Raw genomic sequence first — 21,850 nt, 5'->3', positions numbered from 1 at the left:
TCTCTACAGGAGGATACCCTCTAAGTCATTGTCCAGCTATTAAAGGGTAACTGACTTTTGACCAAGAAAACCCCTGACGTAGTGACGTGACAGAAGTTTTGATTGGTGGGGGTCTGGGTCCTGAAAGCCCCACAGTTTCTAAAATGAAGGGATTTATGCTCTCTGCTGAGCACTTCAGCGCTGGTTGTTGATGCACTGCTCACATTCACAACCGTTGGAGAAGTGCTGCAGTAACCAGCCCCAGAGATGGCTACTTCAGAACAGCTGAACGGGGGTGTGGGGTGTAGGACGCCCACCGATCAGATATTGCTGGCCTATCCTGAGAATAGGCAATCAGTATTACACTGACGAGCAAAAGGGTAACAGTGTTTTGAACTTTTGACTTTCAGGCTCCATATCTCACCATCCACTACAGCTTTGAACGTGAGACTACCATTATTTTATAGACAATCATCTTGGCTATCTCATACATAGATTGGACTTGCAGCTATTTAGCCTGTGATTAGTTATACAGATTCTTGTCATGTAACTGCATTGTTACTGATTTGCTCCTGGTGGTGGAGCAATCTTTCTCTTCTTGAATACTACAAATTACAACCTGTTCTCACATTCCCTAATAGCTCCGTGTGTTATTAGGTTGATTCCCAAGTGAAAGGTTACTGGCTCGATTCCAGGAGCAGCCATGAAGAAAATTTCCCAAGAGAAGAGAAACCGCATCATTCAGCTCATCGACAGGTGGAAGAATACGAAAATGAAGTCCATTCATCCATTCCAAAGCCAAGAGATGGACGCCCAGGCAAAATATTGGAGTCAACAAGTCGGCTCATCTCAAGGTCTATCAGTTCTGGAGCGACAAACAGATAGTGAGATCACAGACAATCACGCAAGCACCGTGCGACCCTCATTACACAAGTCTGGCACGGTGGCCCAAAAAAAGGTGAAGAAGCCTCGACTTCAATATCGTCATAAGAAGCGTTGGCTTTACTTTGCAAAAAAGTACGAACAGTGGACAGTAGAAGATTGGAAACATGATTTGGAGCGATGAGATGAAAGTCAATAGACTGGGCTCTGATGCGTGCAAATTAGTCTGAAAGAAACAAAAGGTAAAGGAGGCTAACAGATCGAGAAATTGAAGGAACTGTCAAGTTTGGTAGAGGAAGCCTGATAAGTTGGGGATGTTTCACAGCCAAAGGCATTGGATACTTGACCAGGATCAATTTTGGTCTCAATGCTGACCTATATATGAGTATCTTACAAGACAAGTTACTTCATACACTCAAGTACTACGGGTATGAAAATGACGACATAGTGTTCCAGCAGGACAACGACCCGAAGCATATGTCGAGATTGGCGAAGAAATGGTTCAATGACAATGAAGTAGAGGAGCTGGATTGGATCCCCACAGTCCTCAGACCTCAACCCAATCGAACACTTGTGGGTAGAGTTGAAGATAAAGCTGTATTCATGCCCAAGTGAATCAACCAGTGTGCATCAACATTATAAATGTGTAGAAGAGACCTGGGAAGAGTTTTTGGTCGAGACATGCTTAAATCTGATCGTCAGCATGCCCAGAAGGATTCAGGCAGTGTTGAAAGCCAAAGGTGGATTTACAAAATATAAAAAATTTAGAATTTTAGGAGCAAAACAGTAACAATGCAGTTACATGACAAGAATCTACATAACTAATCATATGCTGAATAGTTGCAAGTCCATTCTATGTATGAGATAGCCAAGATGATTGTCTATAAATTGATGGTAGTCTCACATTAGAAGCTGTAGTGGATGATGAGATATGGAGCCTGAAAGTCACAAGTTCAAAACATTGTTACCCTTTTGCTCGTCAGTGTAAAATACCGGCAAACACAATCGTATGTTGATGGATGCTATGACAGCCATAAACCTTGCAGTGGTCCCGGAGTCGTCCTTTTTAGCACACCTGTTAAAACCTGCCGCAGAAAGAGTCTAAAAGTTTGTCTGTCAGCATTATTGACTGTAATACAGAAGTTCTACAGTATATTTTTCAAGTGGTTGCTTTTTAGGGTACAGCTACCCTGTCCCTCGACAGTTTTTTCTCGTTAATGTCATTAGGGGACACAGCACCATGGGTATACGCCCAGCTACCACTAGGAGGCGACACCTTAGTCAACCTTTTTGATATCTAGTGTTGCCTACTAGTGGTAGCTGGGCGTATACCCATGGTGCTGTGTCCCCAATTAATTGAACGAGAAACGGATTTTACGGTGAGTACAAAAATCCAATTATTTTAGCACAGAGTTCAGGTCTTCATGGAGCTATATGGACATAAAAATAAAAAAAAAACTGTGGCTGTCCAAAGGCAGAAATGAAAGTCATAAAGTCCAAAACTAGTTGTGGCGGTAAGGGGTAAAATTAAAAGCTATTTGAACACTAGCTTGAACTCCATAGGAGCTGAGTAAATGCATTTTCAATACACCTAACAGTGGCTGCAGGCAGCTAGACAGAATTTTTGTGTGGATTGGCTTTTTCCTATTTTTTTACATTTTTCTGTGGATTTAGAGTTTGATGATTCTTTTAGGCCAGACAATGCTCCTCTGAAATTCTGGGAAGAAGATATGCAAATCAGCCCTTAGCAAGATCTACATCTTCTCATGCCACCCGACGTAAGGTAGCCTATAAGTCTCCTCACTCCGATTAGTCGCTCTTCATAAGCAAATAAAGTATCCCCCCGAATCCAGACCTAGGCCTCTCACACCATTAAGAGAGTACTATCTGCTCTGCAATGATGGAGGGCAAGCACCCCGAATCAGCCATCTGCAGATGAGGTGCTGGTTTGGTAATTATTATAGTCATCTTTCAAGGCCTGTTTAAAAGATTGAACATTGACTTATAGGATAGCTGCCTTACAACTGGTGGCATCAGATGTAGAACTTGTTAACAACTGATTTGCATGCCTTCTTACCAGAATGCCAGAGGACCATTGCCTGGCCTATAAAAATCCTCACGTGGATCAGTCATTCTCCATAAGAAGATATAGTATCCTCAATGGATAAATTGTAGAAACCAGAGGAGGTGTGGGAGGGAAGAGGATTGTGGATGCTTGGAGAATGGGAGATAATTTCATGCCGGATGTTTTAGATTTTTCTTTGAAGTAGGTGGCCAGATCTTCAGCACAGAAGGCAGTGATGGACATCTGCACTTTAGGACTTAGGAGAGAGTGAAAAGTGTCGAAGATGAGAGGGGAAGTAGGTCTGTTTGGTGAGGTGAAGGACAGAGTTGTAGGTCCTAAGTTTCAATTTATAATGGAGGAAATCTTCTGGTGTATTAGGTTTTTCTCCCCAGGCGCCAGAGGTTTGTGCTAGGGTTGTTTTCTTCTTTGGTGGGATGTTCTAAGAGTAGGGGGTGCTACTTCATCCAGGGCATTTACTGTATATTTCACCATCATATTCCACCATGGTGTACAGAATTTATCATCACTGACCTCAATCCCTGCCCCCATTAACAATATAAACTCCAGATTAAGAGTTTTTGTTTCCATAAGTTATCCCTTATCAACGTGATAGATACTATCTGTTTACTGGGGGTCCATCTGCTGCGACCCCCACTGATCCTGAGATTCTATCATGTGGACAGAGGATAACTTATAAACTTGGCACAACCCCCTTAAAGGGGTTATCCCATGACTAATGGAAAAAAGATCATATAGGACCTGAGAATCTCTTTCTAACAAACCTAGAACCAGCCCTGTACCTCACATGGATCCAGAGATCTCCCCGTTCTTTGCTTTTGCTAGATTTATATCAAGCTGACCGCTCAAGGGGAGTGTCTTTTCTGCTGCAGCTCAGGGGTCGTGTCCATGCTCTCCCTATCACAGCTCAGGAGGCGTGTCTCAGCTCTCCCTATCACAGCTCAGGAGGCGTGTCTCGGCTCTCCCTATCACGTTCAGGAGGCAGTTGAGAGATGAAACTGAGCATGTGCGACCTTCTCAGTGAGCAGGACAAAGAAATAAGAAAAAAAAACAGCAGGTGGTGCTATACAGATACATTTTATTGAATAGCTCAGTGGCTATACAAATTTTTTAATGACATGCGATTACAAAAGAATTCAGATCCATCTGCTGGTTTGAAAACTAGATTATTTTTCATGGGACAACCCCTTTAAGCCATCAGTATGTTTTTGGACCGGAAATGAATGAACGTGGAGAAAACGCACACAGAAGCAGGGCGAACATACAAACTCCATGTAGATGTTGGCCTTGGTTGGATTTAAACCCTAGACCCGAGAGCGGCAAGACAACAGCACTGCTTCTGGCAGAGCCTAACAACCGTACAAAGATGGAAAACGTGGGGGCTTTCAATTATTTGCAGTCATGTTCTGGGGGTGCTGTTGGGGTGATGGTACCCCTGGGCATCCGCTATTAGTATCTAATGGGTGGGATCTGTGTTATCGCCAATCCTGCAGGGTGTTAATCACATGATTTTGTCATAGGAAGCAAGAATTTGGAGCTTTGTATCGTAAAAACTGCCCTCTCCTCCCTATGAGGATGTATTAAAAATGAAATTCCACAAAATCTGGGTCTTGTTTAGGCTACGTTCACTCTAACGTAAGTGTTTTGCGGATGTAGGCCGTGTGCGTTCTGCATTTTGCGGACCACACATGGCCGGCGCTATATAGAAAATATGTATTTTTGTCCTGGATTGTGGACAAGAATAGGACATGCTGTATATCAGGGATGCCCAACCTGCGGACCTCTAGCTGTTGCAAAACTACAGCTATTAGGGCATGCTGGGAGTTGTAGTTTCTCAACAGCTGGAGCGCCGCAGGTTGAGCATCTCTGCTCTATATTTTTGCAGGGCTGCGGAACGGAACTACGGATGCAGACAACACACGGTATGCTGTCTGCATCTTTTGCGACACCATTCAAATGAATTGGTCCACACCCGTTCCGCAAAATTGCGGAACGGATGCAGACCCACAATTACAGTTGTGTGAATGCACCCTAAAAAGAAAAGTGATGGGTACTCAGGATAGGGATACAGGATGTACAGTTGTGTTCAAAATAATAGCAGTGTGTTTAAAAAAGTGAATAAAGCTCAAAATCCTTCTAATAGCTTTTATTTCCATACACACAAATGCATTGGGAACACTACACATTCTATTCCAAATCAAAACATGAAGAAAAATATATCAAATTTGTGTTGCTCCTCTAAAAAAATTGAAGAAAAGTGAATATTAGACTGTTCAAAAAAATAGCAGTGCTTGTATTCTTCTTTACAAACTCAAACATTCACTATATAAACTGAAAAATGTTTGAAGTTTTTGCTTTCCTTTGAATCCCTTCACTAATATTTAGTTGTATAATCACAGTTTCTGAGAACTGCTGTACATCTGTGTTGCATGCAGTCAACCAACTCCTGGCCCCTGTGAACAGGTATTCCAGCCCAGGATGATTGGACTACAGTCCACAGTTCTTCTCTATTTCTTGGTTTTGCCTCAGAAACTGTATTTTTGATGTCACCCCACAAGTTTTCTATTGGATTAAGATCCGGGGATTGGGCGGACCACTCCATAACGTCAATCTTGTTGGTCTGGAACCAAGATGTTGCACGTTTACTGGTGTGTTTGGGGTCGTTGTCTTGTTGGAACACCCATTTCAAGGGCATTTCCTCTTCAGCATAAGGCAGCATAACCTCTTCAAGTATTCTGATGTATTCAAACTGATCCATGATTCCTGGTATGTGATAAATAGGCCCAACATCGTAGTATGAGAAACATCCCCATATCATGATGCTTGTCCACCATGCTTCACTGTCTTCATTGTACTGTGGCCTGAATTCAGTGTTTGGGGGTCGTCTGACAAACTGTCTCCGGCCACTAGACCCAAAAAGAACAATCTTACTTTCATCAGTCCACAAAATGTCTCCTTAGGACAGTCAATGTGATCTTTGGCAAATTGTAACCTCTTCAGCACATGTCTTTTTTTCAACAGTGGGACTTTGCGGGGGCTTCTTGCAGATAGCTTGGCATCACATAGGCCTCTAATTGTAACAGTACTCACAGGTAACTTTAGACCTTCTTTGAGCTTCCTGGAGCTGATTGTTGGCTGAGTCCTTGCCCTTTTGGCTATTCTTCTATCCATTCGAATGGTAGTTTTTCGCTTTCTTCCACGTCTTTCAGGTTTTTTTTGCCATTTTAAAGCATTTGCGACCATTTTAGCTGAACAGCCTATCATTTTCTGCACTTCTTTATATGTTTTCTCCTCTCCAATCAACTTTTTAATCAAGGTACGCTGTTCTTCTGAACAATGTCTGGAACGACCCATTTTCCTCAGAATTTCAGAGAGAAATGCACTGTAACCAGCATGTACAACAATTGCTGCCTTCCTTAAATAAGGGCAATAATTGCCACCTGTTTTTCAAGGAATGAATGACCTCACTCATTGAACTCCACACTGCTATTATTTTGAACATGCCCCTTTCAATAAGTGATTGAATTACAGAGAATCAGCAGCATGCATGTCATGACTGTTGGGTTTTTATTAATTTACTAGCAGGTGTACTAGAGTATTTGCCATGTAGAAATATCATTTCTACCAAAAACAGTGATTGATCAGGTTAGTGATGTCTGACTGCTATTATTTTAAACACAACTGTATTTATATGCCTATTTATTACACATTTATGCGGCAGCTATTCTAACCTAGATCTGCTCTGTCTTGATTGACCCGATTGGTCTCTTTTATAGTCCTGTTAAATGACATCCCAGGCAATGAGCTCAGGTTTCTGAATTACTATAATAAGGTTATCGGTAGCCATAGGGCGAGAGTCAGGACTGGTGATGGCAAATAAACCTCCTTGTAAGACATTTACCCTTCTACTCTACTTAGAAGTGATGTAAAAGCTATGTAATGTTAATAGTCTGCCTAAAATATGATGTCGGAGATTGGCAGAGAATTGGGATGAGTTGGGTAATGGTATGCGGACACGTATTACCTGAATCAGATGACATACAGCGCTAATGTCATGTAGAGCAGCATAATATTATGCAGAGCTTCTAGGGGACGAGACCAGCTAATGAAGAAAATAGCGCGGACTGTATTCGTTTTTGTTTTTTTTCTTGTAAGGGGAGAAATAGAAGTTGTTTTCCATGTCCTTCATTTAGACCACTGGAGGTTTACAAGACCCCCGACTGTGATTCGTCCTTGAGCCTGACAACAACCAGAACGGATATTCTTTAAGCCTTTTTCTAACTTCACATTAAACTGCACCTTGCATTGACTGAGCATGTCTGAAATTAAAAATTACAGTGTCATTATCTGTTTTTGTGCTTTAGGCCTTGTGCACATGACGACTGTATGCATTTCGTGGTCTGCAAAATACAAATACAGCCCGTACCATCCGCATTTTTTTTGCTGATCCGTTGACTTCAATGGGTTTGTGGTCCGCATTTTGCAGCCAAGTATAGGACATGTTCTTTTTTCCGGAACTGATGTACGGATGTGTGGAAAGCACGCGGATGATCGGTGTGCTTTCCATATCCGTATGTCCTTTCTGCAAATAGGTAGAATATGTCCGCAAAATGAGGACCATGTACCCATTGGAGTCAATGGGTCTGCAAAAAATACGTACTGCACATGGACTGCATTCATAGACACATGGACAGACATGGTCATGCGCATGAGGCATTTGACCCCATTAATGCATGATTCCAGTAAAAACAAAAACTTTACGGTACACTTTGATATTCACGTACAGCACTTTTGTAAAGCCTTTACCTTACAAATGCAGACATCTGTTTCCTGGAGCCGGGATAGTATTATGGTTACAACGGTGGAGCTGCAATACGGTCATGGTCACTATTTCATTAAACATAGCGAGTTTCCTCTACAGACACAATGCCTGTTTGGGTAGGATATTCAAGTTATGCCTATCTTTACACCAGTTTGATAAAGGACCCCGAGTGGTTTTATATATATATTTTTTGGACTGCTTTTACACAGGATGAATTGTATTATCTAATGCCACCATACTCTGAAACCTATAGTTTGTATTTAAGCCACTTTAGGATACATGCAATTTTCCAATAATTTTTTTTATTCAATATTTTTGGAAGGATGAGGTGACCAAAAAAAATGAAAATTTTGGTGGTTTTGTTTTCATTTTTGTTACAACATTCACCACACATGATAAATAACATGATATTTTTAATATTTCAGAAGTTTTTGGAAACTCCCAACACCAATTACCGGTATATTTATTAATCTATTTATTATAATGGGGATATATGTTTTTTTTATGAATTTTTAAGATTTTTGTTAGTTGAATTATGGTTTTGAACATATTTTTAAATGTTTCTTAATTAAAAAAAATAAATCCTTTTGTTTGATCGCTTGTGCTGTACCAAGGTTGCTATTGATCATGGCATTTGTGAGCCTAAACTGACAGTGACAGCAGCATGCTAGCTGTATAATACAGCTGGCGCTCGTAACTGGTGATGGCTCGGCGTTTTAATAGTACATCACTAAGTGCAAACTTAATTTCACATGCTGAGGTGCATGTCTAAAGAGGTTTGTAAGTGGATTACTGAAGGTATGCTTTAAAGGATAAAACACCTCTTCACTGCAAGACACAACCATGCCCAGGGTCAGACGGGGGTTTCTTGGGCCCACCAGAGGAAATTATTCTCGGGACCCAACCACTGTATGACCAATAAAGTCTAATGTAATTTGATTTAAAGAATAGACCCAAGTGGCAAGTTATTGGCTCCTAAAGCAGCTCCAAATGATTTTTTTTTTCTCCTGGACCTTCAGGGCCCACTATGCTAGAAGATCCTCTGGTGGGCAAGTCTGTCTTACATTTAGAACTGGCGGAGGATCCACCAAAGTTATGTAGAGGCAGGCGCCTCTTCATAACTTCAGCTGAACCGATGCCATCTTAGGGCTTTATTAGAACCGGTGTCTAAAACATCGGTTTCAATAAATGTGCCTCGAGATTTTGATTGATATTTTGGCCAAAATACACAAGCTCGCAAACCCCATCAATGGTCATCATGGTCTTGTGAGCGCCTAAACTAAAATCAAAAGCAAGTCACTGAAGACAGAGATCAAATTACTAAGCAAAAGGACATACTGGTCCACGGTCAGAGTTGCTAACAGTCCTGAATTTGCAGGGACTGTCCCTAATTTTCAGAGGCAGTCCCGGCAAATTCAGGCTGTCCCAAGCCGACATAGGATGGCTATAATGGCATGGCACACTAGACATAACCGTGTGACTGGTGCATTGGGTCAGGTTTCCTGATGCAGTTTTGAAAGCCAAGACCAGGAGTGAATTCATAAAACAGAAGTTATATCTGTCTTCTCCTCTTTTTTTAATTTCACTCCTGATTTTGGCCTCCAAAACTGATCAGGAAACCTGGCCGTGTGGTCGTACCCTAATAGAAGCCTTATCTGTGTGCATTGAGAATTGTAAGCCTTTGTCCACCTCCACACTATGGTTGACAGCCGTGTGAGAGGATCCATCATATACCATTATGTCTATATGTCTTGCAGTGGATGGCCTCTTCACTGCCGAATTACTCCTCCTTGCAAAACCTATGAACAGTAGAGGCATATCTCCCAACTTTGTAAATGAATAAGAGGGACACATTGTGCGGCGCGTGACATTTTTCCACACTAGGCCACGCCTCTAACTATGTCCAAAACATAACTATACACCTAATTCCACCCAGTCCCCTTAATGCCTCCACATAGTAATTATCTCCCCTTCGTGCCACCTCACAGTATTTATGCCCACATTGTGTCATCACAGAATCATGCCCAGCTGTACCCCCAGTAATATGCCCAGTTATGTGCCCCCAGTAATATGCCCACATTGTGCCCCCAGTAATATGCCCAGCTGTGCCCACAGTAATATTCCTACATTGTGCCCCCAGTAATATGCACAGCTGTACCCACAGTAATATGCCCACATTGTGCCCCCAGTAATATGCCCACATTGTGCCCCCAGTAATATGCCCACATTGTGCCCCCAGTAATATGCCCACATTGAGCCCCCCAGTAATATGCCCACATTGTGCCCCCCAGTAATATGCCCACATTGTGCCCCCCAGTAATATGCCCACATTGTGCCCCCCAGTAATATGCCCACATTGTGCCCCCCAGTAATATGCCCACATTGTGCCCCCAGTAATATGCCCACATTGTGCCCCCAAGTAATATGCCCAGCTGTGCCCCCCAGTAATATGCCCACATTGTGCCCCCCAGTAATATGCCCACATTGTGCCCCCCGGTAATATGCCCACATTGTGCCCCTTACAGAAAGTAAAAAAATAAACACCACATACTTACCTTCTTCCAAGCAGCAGCAGCAGGACATCGGCTGCTCTGGTCTGTGGAGAAGGCGGAGCTGAGGCTGACTGCTGGCTGGCCCCGCCCCCCGCACAGACCAGAGGTGTGGAGAGCCGGCAGGGGGGAGGGATGATGAAGCAAGGAGCTGATGCCGGCTCTCTGCTTCATCATAATACAGGCAACTGTCTCTGCTTCTTATGGACGCAGAGGCAGCTGCCAGGAAGCGGGACAGCCACTGAAATCCGGGACTGTCCCGCCGGATCCGGGACGGTTGGGAGGTATGTAGAGGAATTATTAGGATGGGAGTTAGGGTGCCTTTGGGTGGGTTCACATTACCTTTTATGCCTCCTTTTGAAGTATACATTAGAAAAAAAAAAGACGACAGAAACGCAGCACACCACGTTCTTGTATCATGCCCAGTCCAGTAAGAAAAAAATGTATCCGCTTTTTTTTTTTTTTTTCTTACAATGGTACTCTACAGTGACAGATACCACTGTATGTCATCAATCTGAGACATCTGTTCAACATATATATTTTTTGTATACGTTAAGCAGATGGGAAAAATGTGATGTGAACTCAGCCTTAGGGCTCACACACTTGACCGTATGTATTTTGCGGTACGCAAAACACGGATCCGTGTGACATGCACTTTTTATTTTTTTTGCGTTTCCATTGTAACAATGATTTTTCTTGTTCGCAAAATGGACAAGAAAAATTTTTTTCTATTTTTTCGTGGAACGGACATGCGGACATACACATGGAATGCACATGGAGTAATTTCCTTATTTTTTTTGCGGACCCATTGAAGTGAATGGTTCTGCATACGGACCGGTAAAAAAAACGGGACGGAAACAGAAAAAAAATATTTGTGTGCACGAGCCCTTACTCCGACTGAAAAATCTGTCCCGTTCATCTGAATGGGGTTGTTTTAACATCAAGCCCATGGATTTCTGTAAGACCCATTCAGGTGAATGGAAGTACGGTAGTTTAGGCTGGGGGCTTTATGGCAATCTTGGCCATAACACTCATGGCACGTCCAAAGCTTGGTGTGTATCTGTGCAGCTATTGAACTGAATGGGGTCACATTGTGACTCAGAAGTTGTCACAACCACAAGCCCAGGATCACGAAACCATTAACACTGCTGGATTTTGTGTGATTCTGGATTTGCAATCATGCAACTTCGGATTCTCACTGCGACTTCATTTGGTTCAATGGCTACCCTCCTGGGGCCAAAGTATGACTTGATAATTTATGGTGTACAGTGGCAAACGTTGGTGATTTAGGTTCAACGCATGCCAACCAATGCACCTACCACAGCGCCGTAATATAATGTAAACATGGTGGTGACTAGAGATGAGCGAATTATTCAAAAGTTCGATTCAGCTGCTTCAACAAATTTAAAAAAAAAATGCGCTTCATGGCGAAGCGCATTTCTTTGTAAGTAGTGGGTGCAATGAAAGGGAGTGGCGATTGTGCCACCCCCGTCATTGTACCCCTCAGATGCCGCGTTCATACATGATGGCGGCATCTGATATAAATAACAGAGTGTACAATTAAAAAATAATAATAATAAAATCATATTTACCTGATCCATTTGCTTCCGACGGGCTAGCTTGCTGGAAGATCTGGCGTGAAATCTGGTGCGGCCCCTGATGATGTCTTCACGCCGGCCAGTGTGGTGATGTCATACATCACCGCGCACAGTATTTTGTGGCAGATCTTCAAGCAAGATGGTGGCGACCGGCCTGTCGCGAGCAAATGGATCAGTTAAGGATGATATTTTTTTTCCATGTGTTTTACACTATTTTAGGTTAAATCGATTCGATTCATACTACCATGAAGCACGAGGATTTTCGGTTTCACGGCAAATCGAATTAATCATGAAGTTCGGACTTTGCAGACTTCGATTCGCTCAACACTAGTGGTGACTGGGGATGAGCAAACTTGTGTTTCAAGTTCGGCGTGCAAGATTCTGGATCGGGTTACCTAGAATTCGGTTATGGATTCCGCTATATTATGGTTCGTGGTAGCGGAATCCATAACGTAATTCTTAGATAACCCGAACCGTATATGCCGAACTTGAAAATAGAAGTTTGCTCAACACTAGTGGTGACACATGCCCCATGTTAGATGGCACGGATCCATTATAGACCTCTGTGGGTTCCTGCTGTCCCTCAGTGTGCCTCATGCCATATTTCACCATATGTTATACTGCAGAGGCGTTGTCTCATATCCCAGACGGGAGCGGACTGTGTGTCCGGACCGCTCATCAGACACAATAAAACCTGACAGGACTGAATGTAGCTTTAGGAAGGTGTTAGGAGATAGTTAATTCTATATTACTGCAGTGTACCTCTTATCTACTGAATGCTGACTGATTGCAATGAGAACTTCAAGTGCTTCTGGAAAACTTGATGAGATTTCATTAACTTTATATATTTTTGTTGTCATTTGAAAGATACACAGTAAACCCATGAATGGCTGACGGTGTCCTTCAGGATCAAGCCAGTGACGCCTAACGTGCCGTAAAGTTCCTACAATCCAGCATTGATGGCAGGGACTTCATGCGCAGTGGCTTACAAGGAAAAAAAAATGAAGCCTCTTCCTGGTGCTACTTGACACCAGTACAGCTCTACCCAACTTTTTGACTTTTTTCATGCTTGTAGCGCTGTGTTTTGCAGGTGTCCTGATATAATCCTCTGTTCGCTGCAGCCCACTGTTTTGTACAGTCCTGATCAAAAGTTTAAGACCACTTGAAAAATGGCAAAAAAATCCTATTTAGCATGGCTGGATCTTAACAAGGTTCCAAGTAGAGCTTCAACATGCAACAAGAAGAAATAAGAGTGAGACAAAACATTTTTTGAGCATTCAATTTAATGAAAACAACGAATAAACTGAAACAGGCTGTTTTTCAGATGATCAAAAGTTTAGGACTACATGCCTTTAAAAGGCCAAATCTGTGCAAAGATGTGGATTCATTGTCATTTTCTGTCAGGTAGTCACACGTTGTGATGGCAAAGGCAAAAAAACTCTGCCTTTTTGAACGTGGTCGGGTTGTTGAACTGCATAAGCAGGGTCTCTCACAGCGCGCCATCGCTGCTGAGGTGGGACGCAGTAAGACAGTCATTTGGAATTTCTTAAATTCTTAAATGATCCTGAGGGTTATGGAACAAAAAAGTCAAGTGGAAGACCCCAAAAAATTTCATCAGCACTGAGCCGGAGGATCCAATTTGCTGTCCGTCAAGACACTGGACGATCTTCGACCCATATTAAGGCCCTTGCTGATGCTGACTGCAGTCCCATAACCATCAGACGGCATCTGAGACTGAAGGGCTTCAAAAACAAAAAACTTCTTCAAAGACCTTGTCTCCTTGAACGCCACAGAACTGCTCTTTTGGACTTTGCAAGAGAGCACCAAACATGGGACATTCAAAGGTGGAAGAAAGTTTTATTCTCTGATGAGAAAAAATGTAACCTTGATGGTCATGATGGTTTCCAACGTCACTGGCATGACAAGCAGATCCCACCTGAGATGTTTTCTACGCGCCACAGTGGAGGGGGCGCCATAATGGTCTGGGGTTCTTTTTCCTTCAGTGGAACAATGGAGCTTCAGGAAGTGCAGGGGCGTCAAACAGCCGCTGGCTATGTCCAGATGTTGCAGAGAGCATTTCTTCTTGTTGCATGTTGAAGCTCTACTTGGAACCTTGTTAAGATCCAGCCATGCTAAATATGATTTTTTGCCATTTTTCAAGTGGTCTTAAACTTTTGATCAGGACTGTATTTATTGCAGTTGCAGAGAGAGCTGAGCCTCTAGGTGTAATGGCAATTGCTCCTTTTGCATATACAGTACAGACAAAAAGTTTGGACACACCTTCTCATTCAAAGAGTTTTCTTTATTTTCATGACTATGAAAATTGTAGATTCACACTGAAGGCATCAAAACTATGAATTAACACATGTGGAATTATATACATAACAAACAAGTGTGAAACAACTGAAAATATGTCATATTCTAGGTTCTTCAAAGTAGCCACCTTTTGCTTGGATTACTGCTTTGCACACTCTTGGCATTCTCTTGATGAGCTTCAAGAGGTAGTCCCCTGAAATGGTTATCCCTTCACAGGTGTGCCCTGTCAGGTTTAATAAGTGGGATTTCTTGCCTTATAAATGGGGTTGGGACCATCAGTTGCGTTGAGGAGAAGTCAGGTGGATACACAGCTGATAGTCCTACTGAATTATGGCAAGAAAAAAGCAGCTAACAGTCTATTCAGTAGGACTATCAGCTGTGTATCCACCTGACTTCTCAACGCAACTGATGGTCCCAACCCCATTTATAAGGCAAGAAATCCCACTTATTAAACCTGACAGGGCACACCTGTGAAGGGAAAACCATTTCAGGGGACTACCTCTTGAAGCTCATCAAGAGAATGCCAAGAGTGTGCAAAGCAGTAATCCAAGCAAAAGGTGGCTACTTTGAAGAACCTAGAATATGACATATTTTCAGTTGTTTCACACTTGTTTGTTATGTATATAATTCCACATGTGTTAATTCATAATTTTGATTCCTTCATAGTCATGAAAATAAAGAAAACTCTTTGAATGAGAAGTATCCAAACTTTTGGTCTGTACTGTACATAAATACTATTCAATATTTTTATCAGAAATATATTTCCACATCTTTACTTTATTTTGGCTGCACTTCCAAAATTTTTTTACTTTTTTTATTTTTATTTAGGAGACTTAACATTTTTACATAAATTTTAAAATGTTTGAAGTACATATTTTTTCCTGCAACAAGCCAAGTTTGCAGAGGCTAGTGTCAGAATAATAGAACCCCCCAAAAGTGAACCCATTTTAAAAACTAGGCCCCTTAACGTATTTATCTATGGGTGTAATGAGTTTTTTGACCCACTAGTTTTTTAAAGAAATTAATGCTAAGAAGGTGAAACAAAAAAAAATAAATCATTTTTTTACACAAAAGTATTAATTTAAAGACATATTTTTCCTACAGAGCACATTATTATTGGTCCCTGATGGTTACGGTGCTGAAGGCAGATCTTCAGCACAGTAACCAGTGCGCGCATGTCTGCGCCATTTATTTATATTTTTTTTATTAGATGGGGGGGCGCCCTAATAACTTTATTTAAACATATCTGGGGGCCATATTGCCCCGATCGGGGTGCTGTGGGACCCGATCGGGGCATAATTTGAACTTCTCTCTCCTCTCCTGAGGAGAGCAACCTTACTGTGAGCGGCGGCGGCCGGCTTTCAGTCTGTGCATGCGCCAGGCAGCCGCCGCCATCTTTCTTGAGGGTAAGGGGAGGTGGGGGGTGAGGATCGGGACCCAGCTTAGGGACAGAAACGCTGGGGGACCCGATTGCTGCACCAGAGACTTTCTCCCTCCTCTCTTACATGAGAGGAGGGAGAAAGTTTAGTGCGGGCAGCTCCGCTGCCGGCATTTTCTGTGATCGCTGTGATAAAGTGTATCACGGCGATCACGTGATCAGAGACCGCTTGTCACGGTCTCTGATCACTGCCCTGAGCCCTCAGCTACCTCCGGTAGCTGCGGGCACGGAGCTGCAGCGATTGATTTTATCGCTAACTTGGGCTGAAGTGCCGCCGTAAAAAGGCGGCGCTCCAGCCTAAGGCCCCTTAGTGACCGCCGTAAAAACACGTATGGGTGGTCACTAAGGGGTTAAGAAGGTATCTTTTCATATGGAGAGTGTCCCTTTAACTCTTGTCAGTTGTTTAACCTTGTAAACTGCAAAACTCATTGCATTTATGAAGCTGAAAATCATCATTTATGAAATCGCTGCAGTCATCTGGAAAATTCTGCTTGGAAGGGGACATCACCCGAAAGATAAATCACTGTTTCTATTGTGTATTAGGTTTAGAGAGAGCCTGCATCAACAACGGCAGGAGACGATCGGCTACCGAGAGATTACCATGAAGTGTCATATTGATGAGATTCTATACATAGACTCATTTCCATAAATTGTGTATACTATAAAGTGATCCCGTGACCTTATCCCCAGGGACAGGAATCAATAAATTACTGAAAAGCAGGTCGACACTGCAAGACGGAGCACTAAGCGAATGACGTTAGGCCTTTCTGGACCACAGGGAAGGCAGGGGCTCCATCCATTTATAAATCAGTGCCTTTCATTCGCATCTTCTGGTATGGACATACATTCATGGAAGAATGTTTGATCTTGTGCCACTAGAATTCAGCCTCAGACATATATTAAAAAGATTCTACATTTTTCAAACCAGAACCTGGATCTGAATACTTTTGGAATTGCATGTAATTAAAAATTTTGCATAGCCAGTGAGTTATTCAATAAAATGTATCTGTATAGCGCCACCTGCTGTTATTTTCCTTATTTCTTGTCCTCGTCAATGTGGTGGCCACACGCACTCAGTTTAAATCTTCAAAGGTCACCAGCCATATGTTCTGTTAGAAGCTGGGACAGTTACAGGGAAAGTGCTGCAGCAGAAAGGACATGCCCCCTGAGCTGCCAGCCTGCAGTAAATCTAGCAGAACAATGAATGGGGAGATCTCTGGATCCATGTGAGGTACAGGGCTGGTTCTAGCTTTGCTATACTATATGATGTCTGATTTTCATTATTCACACAATTCATTGCATAACCCCTCTAAACTGTTTTTTTTATTTATTATTTTATTTAGGCTACATTCTCACAACCGTAAAAAAAGGAAAAACGGATGATATCCGTATGGCATCCATTTTTTTGCGGATCCATTGTAACAATGCTTATCCTTGTCCGCAAAAAGGACAAGAATAGGACTTGTTCTATTTTTTGGGGGCGGGGCTACGTAACGGACATATAGATGCGGATAGCACACGGTGTGCTGTCCTCATTTTTTGCAGACCCATTGAAATGAATGGGTCCTCATCCAAACCGCAAAAAAAGAAAAATAGAACGGGCATGGAAACAAAATACGTTTGTGTGAGTACAAGTATAAAAGTAGTTCTTCTGGAGTATTTTTTCTTAAAACTTTCCAGCTCCTCTGTAATTCCTCCTGGAAATGTATGAATAACGTACTATTTAGATTGACCGTGTCAGGCTGTGTAGGGAAACACTTTTTTGCAAAAAGTTTTCAGTTTATTTGTACATTTCCAGAGGGAGTAACAGAGGAATGAGTTCTCAAAAAAAGATGCTCCGCTTCTCTGATTAAGGCCTCATGCACACGACCGTATTTTTTGGCGGTCCGCAAAACGGGGTTCCGTTTTTCCGTGATCCGTGACCGTTTTTTCGTCCGTGGGTCTTCCTTGATTTTTGGAGGATCCACGGACATGAAAAAAAAGTCGTTTTGGTGTCCGCCTGGCCGTGCGGAGCCAAACGGATCCGTCCTGAATTACAATGCAAGTCAATGGGGACGGATCCGTTTGACGTTGACACAATATGGTGCAATTTCAAACGGATCCGTCCCCCATTGACTTTCAATGTAAAGTCAGGAGTTAATATACCATCGGATCGGAGTTTTCTCCAATCCGATGGTATATTTTAACTTGAAGCGTCCCCATCACCATGGGAACGCCTCTATGTTAGAATATACCGTCGGATTTGAGTTACATCGTGAAACTCAAATCCGACAGTATATTCTAACACAGAGGCGTTCCCATGGTGATGGGGACGCTTCTAGTTAGAATATACTAAAAGAACTGTGTACATGACTGCCTCCCCCCCCGTAGTTAACACATTGATGGCCAGTGTGGCCGGCCCCCCCCCCTCCCTCCCCTTTAGTTAACTCATTGGTGGCCAGTGCGGCCGGCCCCCCCTCCCCTGTAGTTAACTCATTGGTGGCCAGTGGGCCCCCCTCCCCTGTAGTTAACTCATTGGTGGACAGTGCGGCCGGCCCCCCTCCCTCCCCTGTAGTTAACTCATTGGTGGCCAGTGGGCCCCCCTCCCCTGTAGTTAACTCATTGATGGCCAGTGTGGCCGGCCCCCCCTCCCTCCCCCCCCTGTAGTTAACTCGTTGGTGGCCAGTGCCCCCCCCCTCCCTCCCCTGTAGTTAACTCGTTGGTGGCCAGTGGGCCTTCTCCCCTCCCTCCCCCTCCTAATTAAAATCTCCCCCCTATCATTGATGGCAGCGGAGAGTACCGATCGGAGTCCCAGTTTAATCGCTGGGGCTCCGATCGGTAACCATGGCAACCAGGACGCTACTGCAGTCCCGGTTGCCATGGTTACTTAGCAATTTGTAGAACCATTATACTTACCTGCGAGCTGCGATGTCTGCTTCCGGTCGGGAGCTCCTCCTACTGGTAAGTGACAGGTCCGGCCGGGAGCTCCTCCTACTGGTAAGTGACAGGTCATGTCACTTACCAGTAGGAGGAGCTCCCGGCCGGACCTGTCACTTACCAGTAGGAGGAGCTCCCGACCGGACGCAGACATCGCAGCTCGCAGGTAACGAGTTAACTACAGGGGAGGGAGGGGGGCCGGCCGCACTGGCCACCAATGAGTTAACTACAGGGGAGGGAGGGGGGGGGGGGCGGCCACACTGGCCATCAATGTGTTAACTACAGGGGGGGGGGGCTACCCCCTGCTGCCTGGCAGCACCTGCCGGGCAGCAGGGGGCAGTCATGTACACAGTTCTTTTAGTATATTCTAACTAGAAGCGTCCCCATCACCATGGGAACGCCTCTGTGTTAGAATATACTGTCGGTTCTGAGTTTTCACGAAGTGAAAACTCAGCTCTGAAAAAGCTTTTATGCAGACTGATCTTCGGATCCGTCTGTATAAAAGTAACCTACGGCCACGGATCACAGACACGGATGCCAATCTTGTGTGCATCCTTGTTCTTTCACGGACCCATTGACTTGAATGGGTCCGTGAACCGTTGTCCGTCAAAAAAATAGGACAGGTCATATTTTTTTGACGGACAGGATACACGGATCACGGTCTCTGCTGCAAAACGGTGCATTTTCCGATTTTTCCACGGACAGTCAATGACTGTCAATGGGTCCGCGAAAAAAAACGGAAAACGGCACAACGGCCACGGGTGCACACAACGGTCGTGTGCAGGAGGCCTTATGCAAAGGAAAAGAGAGGCTGTCAGCTCTCTTATAATAAGGGAGGAGAAATTGATGGACATACCCAGATTAGGACAATGGATGGAGAAGCGGTCAGACTGGCCCAATGGTTAGCATTGTTGGCTTAAAGCCCTGGGGACCTAAATGAGAATGCAACATCTGCATGTTCTCCACATTCTTGTCTGGGTTGTCGGGTTTTGTCCCACACTCCAAAAACATACTTATAAAAAGTTTTAGCTGCTGTTAGTTGTGCTACTTGAACCCTGATTATCGGACCACCTTTGTGTTAAGCAGGAAGTCCAGGTGTGACCCGGCAGTTAGCGGTAACCACTGTGATATGGTGAAAAATGTTGGAAATCTGGTGTGTTTGCATTCATAAATCTCCCCCAACGGAGATCTTCCTGGTAATTGTGTGATCTACAGCAGTGAAAGGGTTAATGCACCTTTTTATATAATTTTATTTTTATTTTGCCTAAATAGATGCTGATTAACTTGGTTATTTATCTTTAAAAGCATTTTGCGCTATTTTCTGATATAAAAAATTTGACTGCCTGCCCCTTCCACTAGGGGGAGCTCACACCCTACAAATTGATGGCACTCCTATTGAAAAAATTAGTAATAGTAGTATAAATCTGTATGATGCAGGCTCCCCCTAGTGATTCTCATGACTCACATTTAGGTAGGTAGGGGTCCTGCAGACCAGTGGATATGCCATAAATGATAGAAATACCACCTTAATTCACTGATAGATGCAGCAGCCATTTGCTTTTGGAAGGCATTGGGGGTCCTCCTTTCTTGGGATAGCTGCAATACCCAGTGATAGGACCTGCATCTATCAGACATTTATGTCTAGGATGAGAATACCCCTTTAAATATGTGAAACTATGGGTAAGTCAGTACCTTTTGGACATAACTGTCAGTTTTAGCTCTCCAGAAGCTTAGCACCATCGTTCTTTCTCATCCGAGGCTTAAAAGGGTTGTCCCATGAAAAATATTCTACACTTTTTTCAACCCAACATCCAGATCTGAATACTTTTATAATTGCACATAATTAAAAATTTTGTATAGTCACTGAGTTATTCACTGAAATCTATCTGTATAGCGCCACCTGCTGCTTGCCCTTTTTCTAAATTCTCTCTCCCTCACTGAGGTGGATACACATGCTCAGTTCCATCCTTCAAATGCCACCAGCTGCAGCACAAGGGACATGACTAGAGATGAACAAATAAAAAAAAAAGAATCAATTCGCAGGTTCGCCAAATTTTTGCGGAAAAATTTGGTTCGATCCGAATTTATTCGCGGGGAATTACGTTAAAAAACGACTATTTCATGGCTGCAGAGAGCTTTTATAGTGGTGTAGAACACTGTGCCTTGCAGTAACACGCATAGGGAGTCTGCTTTGGTAGTGAAATAATACTGTGAGTCCGTATGACATGCAGATGACAGGCGTCGGTCTTAGAATCACTGCACACTTCACTTATTAGGGCAAAACTGACCAAATAACTCAAGTATGAACTCAGTCTTACAGGTCAATGTTAGCGCCAAGAAGAAGCGCACTCCTTTTACACCGTCGTCAGCTGATTCCACATAGATGTCTACAGAACCTGTTCTATTAAACGCTTAGGCTACTTTCACACCTGCGTTAGGTGCGGAAACGTCTGGTATCTGCACAGACGGATCCGCACCTGTAATGCAAACTCTTGTATCCGTTCAGAACGGATCCGTTAAAAAAAAAGTCTAAGTCAAAACGGATCCGTCCTGACTTACATTGAAAGTTAATGGGGGGTGGATCCGTTTTCAACTGCACCATATTGTGTCAGTGAAAACGGATCCGTCCCCATTGACTTACATTGTAAGTCAGGACGGATCCGTTTGGCTCTGCATCGCCAAGCGGACATCAAAACACTGCAAGCAGCGTTTTGGTGTCCGCATCCAGAGTGGAATGGAGGCGGAACGGAGCTAAACTGATGCATTCTGAGCGGATCCTTATCCATTCAAAATGCATTGGGGCTGAACTGATCCGTTTTGAACCGTTTGTGAGAGTCCTGAACGGATCTCACAAACGGAATTCAAAACGCCAGTGTGAAAGTAGTCTTATACTGTACAAGTAGAGCCCTCCGACAGAGTTAAGAGGGTGTCAGCAGTAAGTTGTGTTGACGTCACTGATTATTTTGCCCCTTTCCTCCGATCAGTCAGAACAATAACCCACAAAAAACAGATCCTGTCTGTGGAGCATCCGCCTTCACTCGGTCAGCATTTGGTCAGTAATCAGTATTGCTAATGCCAAAAGAAAACAGGAGTGGATCCAAAACAGACATGAGACGTGAACAGAATATTTGCAAGTCTTCTGTGTTTTGTACCTACTTCTGCTTTTGGCTACCAAACCATAAGCCAATCTGATGGGACCATACAGGCCTTACAGCTTCTACACAGACAGGATCCGTTGTGCGTATCATTTTACCTTCCTTCTGACAG

This window comes from Bufo bufo, chromosome 6, assembly GCF_905171765.1.
Source record: "Bufo bufo chromosome 6, aBufBuf1.1, whole genome shotgun sequence".
Lineage (NCBI taxonomy): Eukaryota > Metazoa > Chordata > Amphibia > Anura > Bufonidae > Bufo > Bufo bufo.
Note: the sequence above shows the minus strand (reverse complement) of the source record.